General features: G+C 46.9%; 1 pseudogene; it reads left to right on the top strand.

The window, feature by feature from the left end:
* Positions 1-3257: 3257 nt before the first annotated feature.
* Positions 3258-3915, top strand: LOC116623740 (annotated as a pseudogene).
* Positions 3916-21602: the final 17687 nt, after the last annotated feature.

Raw genomic sequence — 21602 nt, forward strand, 5'->3', positions numbered from 1 at the left:
TAAAAATAAAAATTTGAGAAACAAGACAGAGGATCATAGGGGAAGGGAGGGAAAAATGAAAGAAGACGAAACCAGAGAGGGAGACAACCATAAGAGACTCTTAATCTCAGGAAACAAACTGAGGGTTGCTGGAGTGGTGGGGGGTGGGAGGGATGGGGTGGCTGGGTGATGGACACTGGGGAGGGTATGTGCTATGGTGAGCGCTGTGAATTGTGCAAGACTGATGAATCACAGACCTGTATCTCTGAAACAAATAACACATTATATGTTAATAAAAAAGAATAAAAATAAAAATAAAAACACAAGTTTTTCCCACTCCTTATTCGTGATCACCCTTCTGCGTTTTTCTCTCCTCTGCACAGTTGTGTCCCTGGTTCACTTTAACATCATGCTTAGTGTGTGTGAGGTTCTAGAATTTTGATCATAAGCAAGCAGTTTTAAATTAAAATTGTATAAATTTACAACCTTAAGCATAGTTAGGTGACGACCAGAGGTAAGGTAGACTACAGAGGGGGATGAATGGTGTTGACCTTTGCAACCGAAACAAAACCAAAAGAGGCCTCATGAGGGCCTATGTCAATATCTCTCCATGGATCCTTGTCCAAGGAAACGTAGGGAAGGTGCATCCCTTTATAAAAGCATTGGCTTTTAAAGTCTTTAGTCACAGGGAGATCAAGGAGGCAAGTATTTATATTTTCCCATCTGTTGCTGCCCTTCAAGATTCGGTTTCATTTTTTATGGAACATAGAGAAGGCCACAGATAGCCATTATTATCATTGACATAGAATTTGTCCATTTGTAATGCTTTTTTGTTGTGAATAAATGCCATCTGCTATTAGGAGAGCCAGGAAGCACTGCGTCAACAGCGAGGGCTCGAGAGCCTGGCTTCGCCGTTTATATCTATGTGACCTTGAGTAAATTACTTAACCTCTCTGTGCTCAGTACCCTCACCTAGAAAATGGGATCATAATGGTACATCTATCATTGGGCTGTCATGAGGATTGAATGTGTTACTATTCATAAACTATTTGCAACAGGGCACGACGTATACAAAACACAAGGTGTGCGTAATAAATACTCGGGAGGAGACAGGATAGGGCGGGCTCTGTTCAGAGCCCCAAACTCTACCTAACCAAACCTCTTTTACGATAGGTGGTTCATCTCTCCTCGTGGATCTTTTCATGTTGGCTGGACCTTTTCCCCTCTCTGTGTGAAATTTCCTAGCACTCCGAGGACTGTTTGCCATTCTCCAATCTTCCAAACGCTTGGGTCCTTCTACATGGCCCACGGGGAAATTTTAAAATAGGATATAGGGAGTCTTTCACATTTGGTCCTCGGGAAAAACAAGTTCCCACTCCATCGGTTTCAGACGCAGATGCTCCAAAACTTCCCTGAACTGGCATGTGTTCCTGCATATGTGATCTTCTCCTTCCTAATGCCTTCATGCTGGCAAAACTCACCGGGCCTGTGGTCCGTTCCCTTCAGAACTCCATTGGTAAGGAAACACTATTCCTGGAGAGTGAGGTCATCAGGCTGGCAGGCAACCCCAAACTCATTTGGCTAATGTAGCTAAAACTCCTGCCTTCGTGCCATTAGAAAGCACATTCCCCAGGAGATTGTGGCACAGCAGATACGGTGTCGGGAATATCAGGCTTCATAGCAAGGAGCTGTATTTCAGAGGCCCCTCAAATCTTCTGCACGGGCAGTCGCTTCTGTTACCCACACACCAGCCCCCTCTGAGCAGATCCTGCCTCATTCCCTTCTGCTAATCAGCAGAGGCAGAAACCCTGGGAGGATCATGTTCTGATTATGCCCGCCACGGACTCCCAAGGATTCAAATGGAAAAAGATCCAAATAAGCTACTCCACAATCTAGATTTTCCTTCATAGAAGACACTTGCTTCGTGCACAATACCTCAGGCTATTTTTACGTTGTACCCCAAAGAAGGCAACATCTAAAGGTGGAGTTTGAGCAAGTGATGGGTAAAAAAAGTAAATAGGCATGATTTGTTGTGTACAACATGCTATAGATCGTCAAGGTCATGTTTATTCTGTTTTTAATTTAAAAATATGTACGTAGGGGCACCTGGGTGGCTCAGTCGTTAAGCATCTGCCTTCGGCTCAGGTCATGATCCCAGGGTCCTGGGATCGAGCCCCACATCGGGCTCTCTGCTCCGCGGGAAGCCTGCTTCTCCCTCTCCCGCTCCCCCTGCTTGTGTTCCCTCTCTCGCTGTGTCTCTCTCTGTCAAATAAATAAATAAAATCTTTAAAAAAAAAGTATGTAAACCATACAAATTATAGAAAAAGATGAATGAGTATAGAAAAAATAAGAATGAGTCTCTGCCCCTCTCAACTGATCAGATTGCCCTTTTTGTGAGCATCCTCCTAAACTTTTAAAAATGTATGTACAGGGGCACCTGGGTGGCTCAGCTGGTTAAGCATCTGCCTTCAGCTCAGGTCATGGTCCTGGGGTTCTGCATGAGGCTCCCTGCTTAATGGGGAGCCTGCTTCTCCCTCTCCCTCTGCCGCTCCCCCTGCTTGTGCTCTCTCTCTCTGTCAAATAAAGAAATAAAATCTTTTTAAAAATGTATGTACATAACTATTTGTAGATCTATAAAGAAAATTATATGTGTTTTCTTTTGACACAAATGGTCATACTATATGTATTATTTTTCATTTTCCTTTTTTTTTTTTTTGGTGTACTGCAGAAGTTTCTTCAGTTCATGTGGATTCACTCATTCTTGGTAATGGCCGTGTAATATTTCACTATAATCCTGTATGTACCATCATGTAGTTAACCATTCCTCTATTACTAGACATGTATTTATTACTATTTATTTCCAATTTTTCTCCCTGATAAATGGTGCTGGAACTAACATCTCTCTATGTATATTTTTGCAAACTCTTAGCAGCACTTCCGTATATAACTCCTGGAATTGGAGTTGCTGGACAAGAGTTATGAACAGTTCCACGTTTGAGAGATATGTCGCATCGTGTTCCAAAAATGCCTTGCAGATTAATACTGTCACCATGGTCATTTTATCCTTACCTAAAATATTTAGAACCCTAATTGAAGGCCAATACATATACAGGACGCTTAAATATAACTTTTAGACAAGGGCAAGCCATAAATATTTAGCACCTTCTAAATTGTGGATCGCTCAGTTTATTTCTTCTCTTGGGTGTTCCTGGCTTGATTTCACGATGCCTCCACCTTGTTTTCAGTCAACCTGAATTGAAGCACTATTTCTCAAACTGATGGGCCTCTTTCTTAGTTATTTGGCCTGGGCTTTCGGCATCAGCCTAGCCAGCAGCAGATCCTGATGTGCGTGGGAGTTTAACAGCAGTTATTCTCGTTGTGTTCATTGGACTTTGGGAAACTTTCTATTTTCAAAGATTTAACATCTCTGGCTCCATTGTTGAGTTGTTGATGCACAGCAAGATCAACGGGAGCTGGGTCATATCGGAGAAAATCTGGTACATGCAAGATCTGATATTGTTGGTGAAGTTTATGAAGTCAGTAGTCCTGATCTTTGGCTGGGTGGCACTTTTGGTCTGCCGGATCCATGCCCCATACCCAGATTTCCTTTGATCGTGTTATGACATCTCTGCCTTCTTTCTTGTCTTCAGCTATAGTTGTACTATGATTACAGTGAGCTGGAATTTCACTGCGGATTTTTATGGCCAAACCACCCTTGACTTCCCACTTAGCTTTCCCATTGGAAAAGAAATGCTAATAAGGAAACGCTTCTCCTACGTGTTCCCGCTAGGACTCACAATTGCCACCCTCTCGAGAATAAGTGCCGCCATGTTCTTCCGTGAAACAGTGGAGTCAAGTGAAACCCATGGCTGTGGGCAAACGTCCAAAACAAAAGGTCTGAATGAAGGGCCTACTCTTTGGAATGACTGCCAATAGTTTTCTTGAAGAAATGTCCTACCTACATATCATATTGTTGTAATCATCTGCTCATTTAAAATAAAACGTATTTGGTTTTTTGAGGTGTGTCTGAAGTTTTTATTCTATTCTACTCTATTCTGCAAACGTCTTCCTTTCTTTGGCACTTTTCACTTCCTGAAATCTGTAGACAAATGTATTGCATGCATACACTGTCAAAGCTCAAAGGTAGGAAAAAATACTTGTGTAATGCAAGCACACCGGTGTGAGCGTAAATGCACACAACCAACTCGAAGCCAAATCAGAGGTTATTAATTAGCTCACATATACACACAGGAAAATAATCATGTTTAGAGCTTAGAGATCTCTTTCTTTTTTAAAAATTTTATTTACTTAAGTAATCTCTATACCCAGTGTGGGGCTCAAACTCACAACCCTGAGATCAAGACCTGAGCTGCGATCAAGAGTCAAATGCTTAACTGACTGAGTGACCCAGGTGCTTAGAGATCTTCAAGACGTTATAATCGGTTAGGTTAGAACAGGGTTTCTCAACCTCAGCACTATTGATATTTTGGCCTGGGTTCGTTTGGGGGTGGGGGACTATGCTGGACACTGCAGAATGTTTATCAGCATCTGTTGCCTCTACCCACTAGATGCCAAAGGCACTCCCTCTCCCCACCCTGTCGAGACCAAAAAATGTCTCCAGACATTTCCCAATGTTCTCTGGGGGGCAAAATTGCTCCCCATTGAAAACCTCTGGGTTATAGGTAGCCAGCAAGCCTGGCTAATGAACACTATGGCATGTTGAGTGGATTTTGAGGAAAACTATGGAATAAAACTTCATCGGCTCAATATATCATAGCATCCATTTGCCTAGGTCTTTGGCTACCTTTAACTCAAGGGTCTACTAGGGGTGATTTTGCTTCCCTCCCCCAGGGGACATTTGACAATATCAATAAAAAATGTAATTTTCATTTTTTTAAAACAGGCTCCCCACCCAGCGTAGAGCCCAGTGTGGGGCTGGAACTCACAACTGTGAGATCAAGACCTGGTCCGAGATCAAAAGTCAGACACTCAACTGACTGAGCCACCCAGGCGCCCCCAAAAATGTAATCTTTGAAGTATAAAACTCTATGGTAGGGTTAGGTAGCTAGATAGATATAGCTGATGAGAAAATTGGGTAACTTGGGGGGTAAATCTGAAGAAATTGCCTGAAACACAGCCTGGAATACAAAGACATTGAAAATATGAAAGAGCACTTAAGAGCACGACACATAGAGTGAGAAGGCCTGATGTATGTCTGTCTCCAGGAATTTCAGTGGAATACAAATAGACTGTGAAAAAGGTGATATTTGAACTGAGGTTGAAATTTTTCCAGAATTAGCGAAAGATCCGATTCCTCTGATGGAGAAAGTACATTGAGTCTTGAGTAGGATAAATAAAAATAGATTCACACCTATCATAGTGAAAACGCAGAAACTTCAGATACAAGGAGAAAGTCTTAAAGGAGACCAGAGAGAAGGCAGAAATTAAATGATAAAGGACCTACAGTCAGACCAACAAACGCCAGCCTTCTCAGCAAAGAGCAAAACCAGCAAGAAATACCTTCAAAGTGCTGAAAGAAAGTAATGGTCAACTGGTAATTCTAGGTCTACTAGCCTATTACTTGAGAATTCATTCCTTTCTTTGTACTTTTCTGGGTGCTCTAAATTTTCTGTAAGGAGCATGTATCAATTTTTAATAATAAAGTTATATACAGCGTCTCTATTACTACGTAAAGAACACTTTGGGATTTTATAAATTACTCAACATTCGTAAGCGTTCTTCCATTACTCCACGAGAGGGCGGCATAAGCACAGAAAATAGCAAAAATGCCTTCAAGGTATTTGGTCTGAAATGGAACGCTGCTAATTGCTCGGTTCATTTTGATGTGTTACCTGCACAAAAAAAATTGTTCATTAAATTGTTTATTTGTATAATAAAACAACTATGTAGTCATTGTAAAAATTGTAAAAATTGATATGTGGGAGAAAACACAGGTAGTCTATAGTCACACTCCTCAGATACAGCCAAGATTGACAATCTGGCATTCATCTTCATGTTTATAGATATGTGATGAAAAGAGGAAGATACAGGTTTTTGAATAAAATGTGCCCACCCATGCGATTGTTTTGTAATCTACCCTTTCATATCAAATGTCTCTTGAGCATTTCCCTGTTTCCCTAAAATCCTCGCTATGGTGGTTTTTTAAAGGTTGCGTGGTGTTCCAGCCTGTGGACACACTGTGCCTTGCTTAACGGACTTAAATTGGTCATTTAGGCTGTTGTAACCATCTTTAAATTATAAAAGATTTCTTATGTATAAAATATACATGGAAAAAGAACGGTCACCCAATTAGTCACTGCTCAAATTTGATACATGTTAATTTTTGCCATCTTTTCTCCAGATGTATTTTTTAAATATTTTTAAGTAATCTCTACACCCAACGTGGGGCTTAAGCTCACAACCCTGAGATCAAGAGTCGCACGCTCCACCGACTGAGCGAGCCAGGTGCCCCTGACATTTTCAGGTAAAGAACTTACAAAAGGAGTACTTTGGGAAGAAAGTAATTGGGCCCAGAATGAAGGACTTGGATCCAGAAGCAATGATAAATAAAGAAATTAGTAAGTATATCTAAGCCAGCCCTGATTATAATTTTCAATGTCGATATTACAGAGTTCACAGATAGCATGTAAGACAGGAGAGGAATAATTAGGGATAAAGCTTTTTAATGTCCTTGTTTATTCTGAGTCATTAATTAACTTTAGTGGGGTTTTTTTCTTTTGCTCATTTACTAATTTATTTTAAGTAATCTCTACACCCAATATGGGGCTTGAACTCACGACCCCGAGGTAAAGAGTCACATGCTCCACCAACTGAGCCAGCCAGGCGCCCCAATCAACTTGAGATTTTAAGTGAGTATATATGTTAAAATTTTAAGGGTAACCACTAAGCAAATAGAGGGTGAAAAGAAATTAAAAGTAGAAGGACTGGAAAGGAGGAAACAAAACTGTAATCTTTCCAAGACAACATGATTATGTAGAAAATCCAAGAAAAGACTATATAGTCATAATTCCATATATAGGAACTTTCTGGAAGAGGAGCACTCGAGACAGACACAGAGCAGTGGTTCCCTGGTGCTAGGTGTGGGAGTGGGGTATGGCCACAAGTGGGCACTAGGGAACATTTTGGGCTGGCAGTCATGTTCTAGACCTGGATTGTGATTGTGGTCCTACAATTATATAAATTTACTAAAACTCTGCAAGTTGTATGCCTTAAATGAGCGAATTTTATGGTATACCAATTATATCTCAACAAATGTTTAAAAATAAAATCCAATGGCATTCCTAAATGCCAATGACAACTTTTTGAAGAATGCGATTTTAAAAAAATATATGCTATTTCCAATGGTAAGAAAGCCAATAGTGGCCTAAGGACTAAATCTAAAAGAAGATGTACAAGACTTTCATGGGAAAGAACAGAATCTTATTTAAAGTCATGAAAGACAAATCATTCAATAGAGGCATAGACTATGTTCATGAAGGAGATAACTCTGTTGTAAATTGGCAATTCTCGTCCATGTAAGAGAATTCCAACCAAAACCCAAGGGTTTTGTGTTCATCTGGGGAGCATTAGCTGCTGTGACAAAAGATAAAACAACAGTGATTTAACACAATATAGGTCTACTTCTTACTCATGTTGGGTCCTCCAAGTTGTGACTCAGGGGCCCCAGATCCTTCCTGCTTGTAGCCACGTGTCCTCAATAGGTAGATGGCAGGTTCTCTGGGCCCGTCTGCTTCTAGTGACAGGAGTACGGAGCATCACTCATGGGGCCCTTCATAGGTTGGCCGGGAAGTGGTGTGCAGTATTTCCGCTCATTGAACAGTGACTAGTACCAGCCATGTGGCTGGGAAATTTAGTCCTGCGCTGTGTCCAGGAGGAAAGAAAAGCAGGTTGTGCAGAACACACAGCAGTGTCCACCGTAGTTTTTCACGAAGCTTGATGAGCTGATATTCCCAGGCTCCTTCTGAGCTGTTCAACATGGGCTTCTTCCGGGGATAGGCATCCCAAGCCAAATTCAGAGCTAGCTCCTGGAGTATAAATCTACTTCAGAAGTCACAAAAACCATTCAGGGTTCATTTTTAGAGTTTGTGACAGAAAATGGAAGTCACATTGTAGTATTACAAATGAAGTGTGTCCATCAGACCCATCATTATATAAACTGTGCAGGAGTTTCTGGGACTCGCCAAATCCTCAGACAACCCCCCCCGCCCAGGCCAGGGTCTGATCTGACTCCCGCGGGCGGGCACAGGAAGCAGGAAGGGTAGCAGAGGCAACCGGGTGAAGCGTGGCATCTTCAACCTCCACTAACAGTCTGACCTTGGCTGGTTATGTACCGCGGTCCCTCAGTTTCTCCATCTGCGAAACTGGAATCGTCATTGTTTTGTCCTCGTGTACGATTGTTGTGAGACTAAAAGAAATAATCCACGTGGATTCTTCAACATTTCTTGGCACGTATACACACTCGACACATAGTCGTTGTTGCTGCGTCCGCTGCTACTTTGATCATTACGGTAATTTATATCCCAGTCCCCTACTCGTTGGTATTTGGTTGTTGTTCTGTACGGAGAGATGTTTCTGGGATGTGTCCTGCATAACCGACCACCTGGACCCGCACGTACACAGGCAGGCGAAGGAATGTTGTTTGTGAGACTCGTGCTGTGCGAATGACCTTGGGAGCCTGGTTATTTAAATATATGATCTGGCTTCCAGGTCAGAACTGGCCCTTCTGTTCTGGATGCCCAGAGCTACAAACCTTGTCCCACATCCCCTCGGGCTCCAGGTGGGGCTGGCTCCCCGGAATAGAATCCGGGAGGGGAGGCAGACACACATAGCCCAGGCTCCTTAAAAATATAGAAACATGATAACATAGAGATGCGGTTCGCTCCAGACTGCACGGAGGCAAACAAATGTTTAATTTCCAACCCTGTTATTTGCCCTGTAAATATGGCCCTTATGGGGATGGTCAGTGGCAAGTCTCAGCTGAAGGGAGGACGCTCCGTCAGGCCTCTCAGTCAGGACTCCAGCCTGGCTGTCTCCACCGGGCTTCCCCAGCTGATGAGGTTGGACGTTGTAAGTCCCCGATCTGATGTGACTTCGCCTTATTCTCCTTTATTGCCTACTATTACCTTCATCTGTGTGTGGATTCCTTTCCTCTTCTATTTCTATTAGGTTTCTATAATAATAATAAAGTTTTCTTTCCTTTTCGAAACCGAAACCTAGCCGTTGTGAATCTTTTGTTCAGAACAATTGTTTTTACTTGTTCTCTGTTATGAACAATACCGCCTAAGCATCTCTTTATTGATGCTTGGCTGACTCATAAGTAACTTGCTAATTCACAAGACTTATTCCATAGGTCCAACTGGGTTACAACCCAAGGCATGGATCAAAATACCTCTTTCTGTAATTATTAAGAAAATCTCTAAGTGCCAACTGAAGGCAAAGAAGTATTAGCTTGATTTTCCGAAAGATAAAGAAGCAATCCCTGACGTCTGGTAACTAAAAAACTTGAATTCCATAATCCACAAAAGTACTCGGATGTGCTAGTAGATATACAATTAATGAACTCTGAGGATGATGGTGATCTTGGGTGGCCAGCATGAATTTTCTAGGAACAATCTAATCTGATTTCCACTTTCTCTCATGTTAAGTGCGACTCGGACTGGCTTTGCAGACAGAATGGGCTGCAAGGCATTCTGGGATTTGAGTGACCGAACCTCTGGGAGAAGGAAGAAAGTCCAGTCCTGGTTAAAGCAAGGGCTAGGAAGTATGGGTGAGGTCACAAAGGGTGGCTTCAGTCGGGCCAACATAGTTCTATGAGGTAACTCCTCACCCTGCAAGCCAGGGCTGCAGCTGGGCCCTAAAAGGAGCTCCAGGGAAGAAGCCTGGTAGGAAGCCCAGTCAACCCTACGGGGAGGTGTGATGAAGGCAATGAAATGGACATCCGTGGCTGCAAGAGTGATTCTAGACCCTCCTGCCCGTGGACAGAAGCTGCCACTGTAAGTCTTCCCATATCGGGACTGCTTTCCCATTTCGGGGCAGCAACCCTCGTCCCACCTTGAGAAGCACGACCCTTTGGATCTTGACAGGAATGGGTGTGACTGTTACCCTCAGACCAGAAGCCATCTAAATATGGCTGGCGTTTTACAGTCGTTGCTCATCCAGTGTTGAGCTCCCCCGAGTAAGAGAATCGTGTCTTCCATTGGGACATATGAGGGATGTGAAGACTCTTTCATTGCAAATAAGAGAAACTAACTTGCATTTGTCTAAGTCAGTGATTCTCAACTGGGATGATTCTGTCCCCTTAGGGGACATCTGGCAATGCCTGGAGACATTTTTGGTTGTCAGTGCTTAGGAGGTGGAGTACCACGGGCATCTAATGAGGAGGGGGCAGGGATACTGCTAAGCAACCTGCAAGGTGCACAATAACCCCCAGCACAAAGAATTATCCAGCCCCAAATGTGCACAACGCCTAGTTGTGAAACCCTGAACTAAACCAAAAAGTAAACAAACAAGCAAAACAATTTATTGGAAGAGTCCTGGGGTAAGTTTGCAGAATCTAAGGAGAAGTTAAATCAGTCTCAAAAAAAAAAAAAAAAAAAAAAGAATATACTAGTGCTGATCCAGGACCCTGAGCACCGAGCAGTAGAAGTGTAGACGTTCATGGACATTTGCCAAGCTCTGTTGTACATATGACTTGCCTCCCCAACACGCAGTCTCTCAGGAAAGAATTTGATTGATCCAGTAAGGATCAGAGTCCCCTCCCAGGAGGTTCGGCTCTGGCCAGCTGTGTGGTGGAAATGTGGCACACGGGGGACCCTCCTGGATGTTTCCTGTATGAGTGAATTACCATGGCCTCTGGCAGCCATTCCTGTGAGCTATGATAACGTTAGGGGAAACGGGGCAGAAATCTGGCAAAGACTCATTCACAGTCAGCCTGCAGGGCTACCTGTTCTTAACTCATGCCCATCCCGGTCTGCTTGTCCACTCGCCCCCCACCTTCCAGTTATTCCCCTGTAAATCCCCTCCTGTAGATGCCTTTTCCTGGAATGTCAGCCGCCTGATGTCCTGAAAGCTGGGAGTAATTTTTCTCGACCTTCACTCCCCGGGCCAGCCCATTCTTCCAATACCCAATTCCGTGTATTAAACCTTTCCGGCTCGAAATATCCAGAATTTTCCTGACTAAACCGGACTGTTGTAGCAGAGATGGTTTCCAGCACTTCTCACGGCATATTTGATGACCCCTCTGCTGCTAGCCCTGTGGAAGGCAACCTCAGACACCAGATGTCTTCCTGCTTCCCACCAGGCCTGAGGTGGCTGCAAAGTGGGGCTCCATCTTGAGTGTGCCTTGGAAAATTCGTAACCTGTAAAACAGGTTCCTAGACCCCTACCCCAGCATTTCTGGTTCAGTAGGTCGGGGTTGGAACTTAAGAATTTACATTTCAGGGCACCGGGGTGGCTCAGTTGGTTAAGCGTCTGCCTTCGGCTCAGGTCATGATCCTGGAGTCCCGGGATCGAGTCCCGCATCGGGCTCCCTGCTCAGCGGGGAGTCTGCTTCTCCCTCTGACCCTCCACCTCTCATGCTCTCTCTCTCTCATTCTCTCTCTCTCAAATAAATAAATAAAATAAAAGAACTTGCATTTCTGACAAGTCCCACTGAAAGCTGACACTGTTGGTCCAGAACCCCTGCGGGGAAACATTGCCAACCAGAGCCTTCCCTCTTCTACCGAAAGTTCGCTCATTTTGAACACCTGGCTGAATTATTAGAATTTTTTTTTTAAGATTTCATTTTTAAGTAATCTCTGCACCCAGTGTGGGGCTCGAGCTCACAACGCCGACATCGAGAGTCGCCCACTCCACCGGTGGAGCCAGCCAGGCACCCCGGAATTATTAGTATATTTTATTTTATTTTTTTAAAGATTTTATTTATTTATTTGACAGAGAGAGACACAGCGAGAGAGGGAACACAAGCAGGGGGAGTGGGAGAGGAAGAAGCAGGCTTCCTGCCGAGCAGGGAGCCTGATGCGGGGCTCGATCCCAGGACCCTCGGACCGTGACCTGAGCCGAAGGCACACGCTTAACGACTGAGCCGCCCAGGCGCCCCATTGGAAACATAAGAAAGCTTGAGGTCAATGGTCCATTTTTAGACAAAGTCTACTTTTGCAAAAGGCACTTTTCTTGAAAAGTCCAGTTTGGAAGGAAAAGAGGCTGGTTGTTCAGCCGATCTGTTAGCATAAAGCTGTGACACGATCAGAAGACCTCCGGTCAAAAGGAGAAATCCACCGAGCCAACCGCTAATCATGGCGTTGCCGAAGTCCCACCGGGGCACGTGGGCCGGGATGTCGGGGCCCCAGAAGCTCCGCACGGTGACGTGGGCAACACAGGACATGGGCACTAACGTGGCGAGTCCAGCGAGGAAGAACAGAGCTCCCCTGCCACGTTCGTGCTTCCCTCCACAAAGAACCTCCCTGGCGGCCCCCGGACCTCAGACAGGTCAGTCCCAGAAGGACGGCCAGCAGCCCAAGAGAAGCGGCGACACATGAGGACGCGGGCCACCAGCCTGCTAGAGGCCTGGCACGCACTGCATCACACACGTTTCCCACGGGCCCAGCAGCAAGCCCAGGGAGAGAGTCAGCCACTGAGGAATGCAGAGCGGCGGCAGGGACCGGGGCCGGCCGGCCGCAGAGCGCAAGAGCCCCGCGTCCTTGACAGGGCAGAGCACCCCGCGCCTCAGCGTGCTGGCCAGGCCCCAGCCCCCGGGGAGACCGTGTCTCCTGGGGAGAACGGGAGTCCGTCTTGAAGAGTGTGCAGCACTTTGTGCCACCTGACGGCAGACGTGACTTCACTCCCTCGTAGCCAGTCGGCGAGCAGCTGCTTCTTACATCCGCTGCCTCGGTAACCGGCCGCAGGTGTTGAGCCTTAATGGCCCTGAGCGAGCACCTACGCGTGCGACGGGCCCCACAGGGAAGCTGCGGCCCATCGGGGCCGAGGGGAAGGCCGGCCAGGCCGGGACAGGTGTGCACGCTTGGGACAATGCCTCCCAGGTGTAAAAGGTATCCATTTCAGCAATTTTATTTTCAAAAAGTAGACAGTTTGGGCTGGAGTTATGAAGCATTACAACCACTGGCCAAGTTTTTTTAAAGGAACATTCCATCATTTTTATTTTTATTTTATTTTTTATTTTTTTGAAAGATTTTATTTATTTGACAGAGAGAGCACAAGCAGAGGGAGAGAGAGGGAGATCAAGATGTGGGACTTGATCCCAGGACCCTGGGATTGTGACCCGGGCCGAAGGCAGCCGCTTAACCGACTGAGCCACCCAGCCGTCCCTATTTCATCATTTTTAACTAGTTTAAATTCTCTGGAGTATTCTCTTTTCCAAGGTTTGGTATCTGGCTCCATCATTCCTAAACCTAACTTCACAGGAAGACTCTCATTATCCACACCTTCCATTAAAACTGGAGATTGGGATCTTCCTGAATTAAAAAGACTCTTATGGACCAGCAATTGCACTCCTTGGTGTCTGCTCAAAGAAGCTGAAAACTTAGGTCCACACAAAAATCTACAGTAGCTTTATCATCAGGGCCAAAACTTGGAAGCAACCAAGATGACCTTCGGAAGGTGAGCGCATAAGTAAACTGCGGTCCATCCAGACATGGAATATTATGCAGCGTTAAAAAGAAATGAGCTATCCAGCCATGAAAAGATATAGAAGAGCCTTAAGTGCATATTACTAAGTGAAAGAAGCCAGTCTGAAAAGGCTACGTACTCTCTGATTCCAACCACCCGACGTTCTGGAAAAGGCAACACTGGGGAGACAGTAAACGGAGATCAGTGGTTGCCAGGAGATGGGGGGAGGGATGAAAACGCAGAGCACAGAGGATTTTTAGGGCAGCGAAGCTACTCTGTATGTTATTGTAATGGTGAATACATGTCATTATACACTTGTCCAGAAGCATAGGATGTACACCACCAAGAGTGAACCCTACAAAAGTGATAACGATGTGTCAATGTAGGCTCATCAACTGTAACAAACGTACTGCTCTGCTGACAGATACTGACAGGGAGGCTCTGGCGTGTGAGGGCCGGGACTGGAAGGGAAATCGCTATGCCTTCCCTCCATTTTGCTGTAACCCTAAAACTGCTCTAAAAAATAAAGTCTATTTAAAAAAGAGAGAGAGGGTGCCTGGGTGGCTCAGTCGTTAAGCGTCTGCCTTCGATCAGGTCATGATCCCAGGGCCCTGGGATCGAGTCCCGCATCGAGCTCCCTGCTCAGCGGGAAGCCTGCTTCTCCCCCCCTCCCCCCCACTCATGCTTGCTTTCTCTCTCTCTCTCTCACAAAAATAAATAAATAATCTTTAAAAAAAAAGAGGGGGGGGGAGACTATTATCTGTCACTCCAGCTCCCAATCGGAGTCATCATGACCACTGATAAAGGAGAACGTTCCACTGTCTCTCTGCTGAGTCCAAAATAATGTTTGGGTCCCTGAGCCTGCCGCTGGGGCTTCTTCATGAAGCCTGTCCCAGGGCCCCTTTCGGCACGAAATGCTCTGTACTCTCCTCACCATGCATCTCATCTCCACCAGCCGAACACACCCCTGGGGTTTCCAAATTCTCCTCCTTTAGGCTTGGGGACACCCCATTTTCTCTTGGCATGCTCCCCCCTCCTTTCTGCTCTCACAGATATTTGTCAAATGGAAGACAAATCCACCCCAAAAATCCTACTGTCTCTGGCCCAGTTTGAGATAGGGGGTTATGAGAAATCTAAGAAAATACAGAAACACAATCAGCTCATCCATTACTCAATAGTAACCAGAATCGAGGAGATTTCTGTTTCTCCCACTTCTAGAATGAGCCCTTGAAGGAATAGCGCGCACACACACACACACACACATTTTTCTGTGAGAAATGAAAGGAAGAGAAGAAAGAAGACACCTTGACCTGCCGGGAGGAGGAGCATCTCTCCATGAAGAGGGTGTAATTATCGCACACCCAGTCCCCATTCCTAGCTTCCAGATACCATCTAGAGGATGGTCACCCACAGCCCAAGGGGCACACCATGATTGTATGATTGTATCTGTGGTTTGTCACGAGGCCCTGATCCTTCACTCCAATGCCGAGGACAGAGGGACTAATCCGGTGAAGCCCAAACAGGGATCCAGTGTAAGCATAGTCAGTGGTGGTCAGAGCCTATTACATCAGGGTGAATTCCCAGATTTCAATCCCCTACTTAGACGTTTTTATTCAGTGGTTTTAGGGAGCCCTGCCTCTCACAGCGGCTTTCTCACTCTTATGGGGCAAGTCTAAAGAAGGCCTGGCTTTTGAGAGCCGGTGCAGGGGCTAAAGAGAATTAATTGGCTTCCTAGAAGAGAAAACTGTGTCAGCACAAATCTAGCCAAAATGGCAACAGTATTGGTGACAACAAAATCCTCGAGCTGATGAGCCTGCCTCTCTGAGGGCTCAACGATGCCTCCCACCCAAGACAGGCGCTGCTTGGAGCAGATCAAAAAACAACCACACATCTCCGGCAAGGTGCCCATGTCTCTTGCTCCAAGGGACTTTTTTTAATTTTTAGAATCATTTTTGTTTCGTTTTTTATTAAATTTTTTATTTTGAAATTCCAGTGTAGTTAACATACACTGTTGTATTAGTTTCAGGAGTACAATACAGTGATTCAACACTTGCATCCATCACCCGGTGCTCATCACGACAGGTGCACTCCTTTATCCGCATCACCTGTTTTCCCCATCCGCCCACCCACCTCCCCTCTGGTGACCCTCAGTTTGTCCTCTAGAGTCAAGAGTCTGTTTTTTCGTTTGTCTCTTTTCTTCTTTGTTTGTTTTGTTTCTTAAATTCCACATATGAGTCAAATCATATGGTATTTGTCTTTCTCTGACTTATTTCACTTAGCATCACACTGTCTAGGTCCATCCATGTTGTTGCAAATGGCAAGATCTCATTCTTTTTTATGGCTGAATAATATTCCAATTCTAGTAGTTTTGGGGGGGAGTCTTTCAGGTTTTCTATATAGAGTATCATGTCATCTGCAAGTAGTGAAAGTTTGACTTCTTCCTTACCAATTTGGATGCCTTTTCTTTGTTTTTGTTGTCTGATCGCTGTGGCTCGGACTTCTCGTGCTGTGTTGAATAAGAGTGGTGAGAGTGGGCGTCCTTGTCTTGCCCCTGACCTTAGGGAGAAAGCTCCTGCTTTGCCCCCACTGACGATGATGCTAACTGTGGGTTTTTCATATAAGGCCCCCGGGAGATTCTTCATGCACCTACATCAGGATGAGGATGTTTCTGGTCAGGAATGCTGCTCCATAGACAGAGCCCTGTAGACAGGAGCTCACAGTTTTCTTTCTGCCGTGATATGAACCCGGAACAAATCCAGATTCAGAGATGGGAGAAGCTCGGATCAGGAACCAAAGACCTTGGCAGTGATTCTTGTCAAGCAGTTTGGTGTCAGTGAGTGTGTAGGCCTCGAGCACTTGGGCTCTTCTCCTGCTTTCTCCTTCTCCGAGACCTTGTCTGGCAAGCTGGAGGGGGGTGCCCATTCCTTCCTTTACGGCAATCTCCTCGGGTTGCTGTGCGGAAGCCAGGCCGACGCAGGCAGCGTAATTATGGCTCAAAGCGTTTTGAGTAGGGTTGACATTTATATTCAGAGATACACAAAAATGTTTTTTTAAGATTTATTTATTTGAGAGACAGAGGAGAGGGGCAGAGGGCGAGGGAGAAGGATGCTCCCCGCTGAGCAGGGAGCCCGATGCGGGGCTCGATCCCAGGACTCCAGGATCATGACCTGAGCCGAAGGCAGACCCTTAACCCACTGAGCCACCCAGGCGCCCAATGGGAATGGAATCTTAAACTGTGTCTCTTCAAAAGCCATTAAACAGATTGAAAGAAGTGCTGTCAAATAAGACCCAATCATTCAAAATGATTGTGTTCACTATTTAGAAATCCCCACCACTCCGTCGGTTCAGCAGCCTGCTCTTGATTTCAGCTTGGGTCGTGGTCTCGGGGTCCTGGAATCGAGCTCCACGGCGGCTCTGCGCTCATCAGGGAGTCTGCTTCAAGTTTCTCTCTCTGCCTCTGCCCCTCTCCCCCTCAAATACATAAATAAATCTTTAAAAAAAAAATCCCCACCAAAGCATTCCAACCACTCATTCATACATTTCAACTGTTAGCCTTTCGTTGAGGACTTCTGGCGTCCCAGATGTTGTTCTAGGCACTGGGAAGGCAAATACGGTCAAGATTTGAGGTCAGAGGACCCTGACCCAGGGTAGCACTCAAGTAAGGACAGGCGGCGAAGGCTTGGGGACTCGGGGCACAACGTGGTTGAAGGGGAAGGCAGGGAGCAGGCAGCCGGCAGAGGGAGCCCGCGGCGAAACAGAGGAGGACCCTTCCCGGATCTGGTGCGGGGGAGGGAGCCTCAGGGCCAGATTAGCATTTTGCAAAGGTCCTTCTGGCCACAGTGGAGAAGGGGCTCTTGTTACAAGCTTCTGGTAGCCGGGAATGCAACTGCACGGGGGTGAGGAGGTATGAACGGGGGAGCACAGACGCGGGAAGGGGAGCTCCACCTGGCAAGCCAGAAGCTTCCTCCACCGGCAGGCTGTCCTGAGCCCATGGGCCCCAGTGTGAGAAGCTCTCTCAGAAAGGCACGTCATTGAGCCCTGAAAGGGCCCAGGCCTGGAGTCGGAAAGAGCTGGGTTCGAATTCTGCCACTGCCACTTGGGCCGTGGGGCAAATTGCTAAGGGTCTCTGAGCCTCGCTGCCTCGGGGACAGGAAGCTGGCTTCTCGGAGCGGAGGCAGAATGGCACGAGGTGGGGTATGCTATGGGACAGCCCCCTGCCCGTGGGGAGCGCTCAGTAAGGGGAACCTGCTATCATGGGGGCGATCAGCCTGTGCATGGGGCCCCAAATAAGGGGGAGGGGAGAGCCTGTGTTAGAGAAGCGAGAAGGGGGAGGATGGGGATAACTGGGGCCTTGGGGAAATGGTTTCGGTGGCATGCAGCGCGGGTATAGACAGCCCACCAGAGCCCTAATCAAGAGAGGGGAGAGGTATGTGGAAGCCGTGGGGCAGATAAGGAAGACAAGTTGTCAGAGTTCCCGGCACGGGCTTGGTTTGGCTTTCGAGAGATGTAAGGATGTGGATAGGATAAAGAGAATGGTTGATTTTTTTTTCCTGCTCTCTTAGGTCTCATTTTGTGTTCTCTGACTCAATCAGATGGAGCAAAGGAAAAGCGGCCCCTGCTGCCAGTGGGGTCCGTCTCACCCGGGCTCCTTCATTCTCTCCCTGCTGTCTTAAAGGGACTCTCAGCCTGGCATGCATTTGGCCCTCAGGGGGACAGTTGTGATGCCTAAGGACATTTCGGGTTGTCCTGACCACAGGGGGCTATTGGCCTCTGGTTGGTAGAAGCCAGGGATGCTGTTAAACGTCCTGCAGTGCACAGGACAGCACTCCTCCCTGCCCACCCCCCACCCCGGGAGGATCATCGGGCCCCCTGTGTCCCTAGCTCAAGGTCGAGCAACGCAGACTAAAGAGATATTGCTTGCGAGCCTACCGAGTGCCCGCGTTAGGGGCTGGGAGCGCGGTGGTGAGGAAGACCGGGTCAGGCTTCGTGGCCTGGGGGACAGTATAGACCAGCAAGCGAGTTCGGCCTCATAGGAGCCACCAGGGGGAGACAGAGGCCGCCGAAGGGGCCGGCCGCCGCGGGCTGGAAAGGGCTCCGGGGAGGGCCGACCGGGGAAGCGGTGCCCGTCCGCCGGGGAAGGGGCGAGGGGCCGCCGGGGAGGGAGGGGGGCCGGGGGCCGCGGCGGGCAGGGCTGCGGTGGGACAGCAGCGCACGGGACAGGTGGCGGCGGGAGCCGCGCGGAAAGAGCTGAAGGTCGCAGCAGTGCCCGGATCGGGGGCTTGGTGGGAAAGAGAGGACCCGCAAGTGTGCTGACGAGAGGTGACAGCCACGCGTGGCCCTTGGGCAGCAGAGGCGCCGGGGGGCGCCCGAGGCTGTTCACAGCCAGACTTCCCGGATCTTGGCTGATAAATGCGCGCGAAGCCCCCTAGCTCCGGGCTGCTGTCTGGGGTGCGGGCAGCCGCGAGCAAACCACGCACTGTAGGCAGAGGACGTATTTATAGATTCCAGACGAAAGCGCGGGCAGGAAATCCTGGAAAGTCACCGAGCCCCGGCTGTGAACGGGGCTCCGCTAGGACCCCGCGGGACCAGGAATGGGGAAGGCCACGGCCACCAGGGTCCTCGCAGCCGGCCGCACGGTCGGTGCCATCCCGTCGCTGAGCCCCGTGAACTTGGTGGAAAGAAATCAGAAAATGACTGTTTTTCTCCTACTACCACGTGGACGAACCTTGAAAACATGATGTTAAGTGGAAGAAGCCACATACAAAACACCATACAGGATCTGACTGCGGTGACGCGAAACCTCCAGAGCAGGCGTGGAGACGGAGAGGAGGCTGGCGGCTGTCAGACGCTGGGGCGGGGGTTCTTTCCGTGCGGATGGAAATGTTCTAGAACCATTGTGGTGACGCTTAACCCCGTGAATATACTAAAAATCATTAACTTGAACACTTCAAATGCATGAATTGTATGGTATGTGGATAATAGCTCAATAAAGTGGTTCTATTTATCTGAGAGATTCACACCATCACACCATGAATTTCTGATAAACACTGTAAGCTAAGAAACAAAAGACACTTCATTTGATGATATCTGTTTTACTTTTTAAAAAAAATTTTAAAGACTATTTATTTATTTGTCAGAGAGAGAGCACAAGTAGGGGGAGGGGCAGGCAGAGGGAGAAGCAGACTCCCTGCTGAGTAGGGACCCCCCCCCCCACAATGCCCTGAGATCATGACCCCAGCAGAAGGCAGACAAGCCACCCAGGCATCCCAATGGTATCTATTTTAAATGAACACTTAAATCTTTGGTGAAACATGAATGCAGTTTTACCTAACCTGGGGATGCTGGTGCTTTTCAGAATCACCTGTGGGGTGTTTTCAAACCACCCGTGCTCCAACTCGGCCCCAGCAAAGCACCCCTCCGCTGACGCTGGAGTCTCTCCTTGTGAATGGCTGCACTGGAAGAATTCCCTGAAAATGAGGAACCAGACTCGAAAACTCGTCATTACCACTGTTGTATAAGATTGTTCTGGAAGGCCTAGCCAGGGTGACATAAGTCAGAGACAGAGAAATGAAGTAAATTATCCGAGAGGGGTGCATAAATCATTGTTCGGCTAACTTGATCCTATACCTAAAAAAGCCCGAGAGAACACCTGAAAAAGCTATTCCAACCCAGCAGAAACTTCCGTTACGCTGCTGGATACAAAATACACAAAAATCAACCACCTTGGGGCACCTGGGTGGCTCAGTCGTTAAGCGTCTGCCTTCGGCTCAGGTCATGATCCCGTGGTCCTGGGATCGAGCCCCGCATCGGGCTCTCTGCTCAGCGGGAAGCCTGCTTCTCCCTCTCCCACTCCCCCTGCTTGTGTTCCCTCTCTCGCTGTGTCTCTCTCTGTCAAATAAATAAATAAATTCTTTAAAAAACAAAAAAAATCAACCACCTTTCTATGTACCTACAATAGTCCTTTGGAAATTAGAATTGAAACGAAGTCCTTTCACAAAAGCAACAAACTCTCAAATACCTAGCAGTAAGCTTGATGTAAAAAGTGCCTGAGCCTGTCTGAAAATTCCTTAGCTTTCCCAAGAGCCAATGAGAAGACATGAGACGTGCCACGCTCCCGGAGGGGGGAGACTATATCTTGCAAAGTTGTTCAGCCTTCCTGGTTTAATTGGTTGACTTAATGTGATTCTAAGCAAAAACTTATGATAAATAGTGAATGAGAAAAAAAAAGGTAAAATCCACACGTATGAAGATTGGCGCCATCCACTATGCATCACGTTTATTGCAAAGAAAACCACCGTTAACAAATATGGATCACTAGTTAGTGGCATGCTTGGTGACATACTTAGAGAGACGTGCTCACAGATGTGTGTAATTTACTGTGAAATGTATCAAAGAGTCAGATGGATTGATTGACAGAGACAGTGATGGACGCGGGGATAGATATCTGAAAAAGGAACTCTAGTAAAATGGCAAAGGTAGAATCTAGGTGGTAAGTATTCGTGTGTCAGCTGTAAGATTTTTTCAATCTTGTTGAATATTTGGAAATGCTCATAATAAAAGGTTGGGGAAAATAGAGAGCAAAGAATAACAAAACTGAAAATGCATACATAGTATGAGTCCAATTTTAAAAATATGAGCTAAAAACAGATGGGGAGGAAATGGGCTAAAATATTAACTATGGTGAAATCATATGTGGTTTTTTTTTCATACTCCATGCCGTGACCAGATTTTCTTTTTTTTACAATATCCACGGACTACTTTCAACATAATTCGAGGGGTATCACTGCCCACCTACTGGCCCTCTGGCCCAGTGAGAAAGGCCCACGGGGCAGCAGCATCTCCCAGATGTGCTCCCTCCCCATGCCCATGACTTTGCGCACCTCCTGAGTTCCCAGAGTCCTCTAAACACAGCTCTAGGCATCTGTCCACGTTGGCTTCTCAGGCGATGACCAAACCTACCGCTGACTCATTTATTTTGA

The sequence above is a fragment of the Phoca vitulina genome, unplaced genomic scaffold (assembly GCF_004348235.1).
Source record: "Phoca vitulina isolate PV1807 unplaced genomic scaffold, GSC_HSeal_1.0 scaffold60, whole genome shotgun sequence".
NCBI classification, from domain to species: Eukaryota; Metazoa; Chordata; class Mammalia; order Carnivora; family Phocidae; genus Phoca; species Phoca vitulina.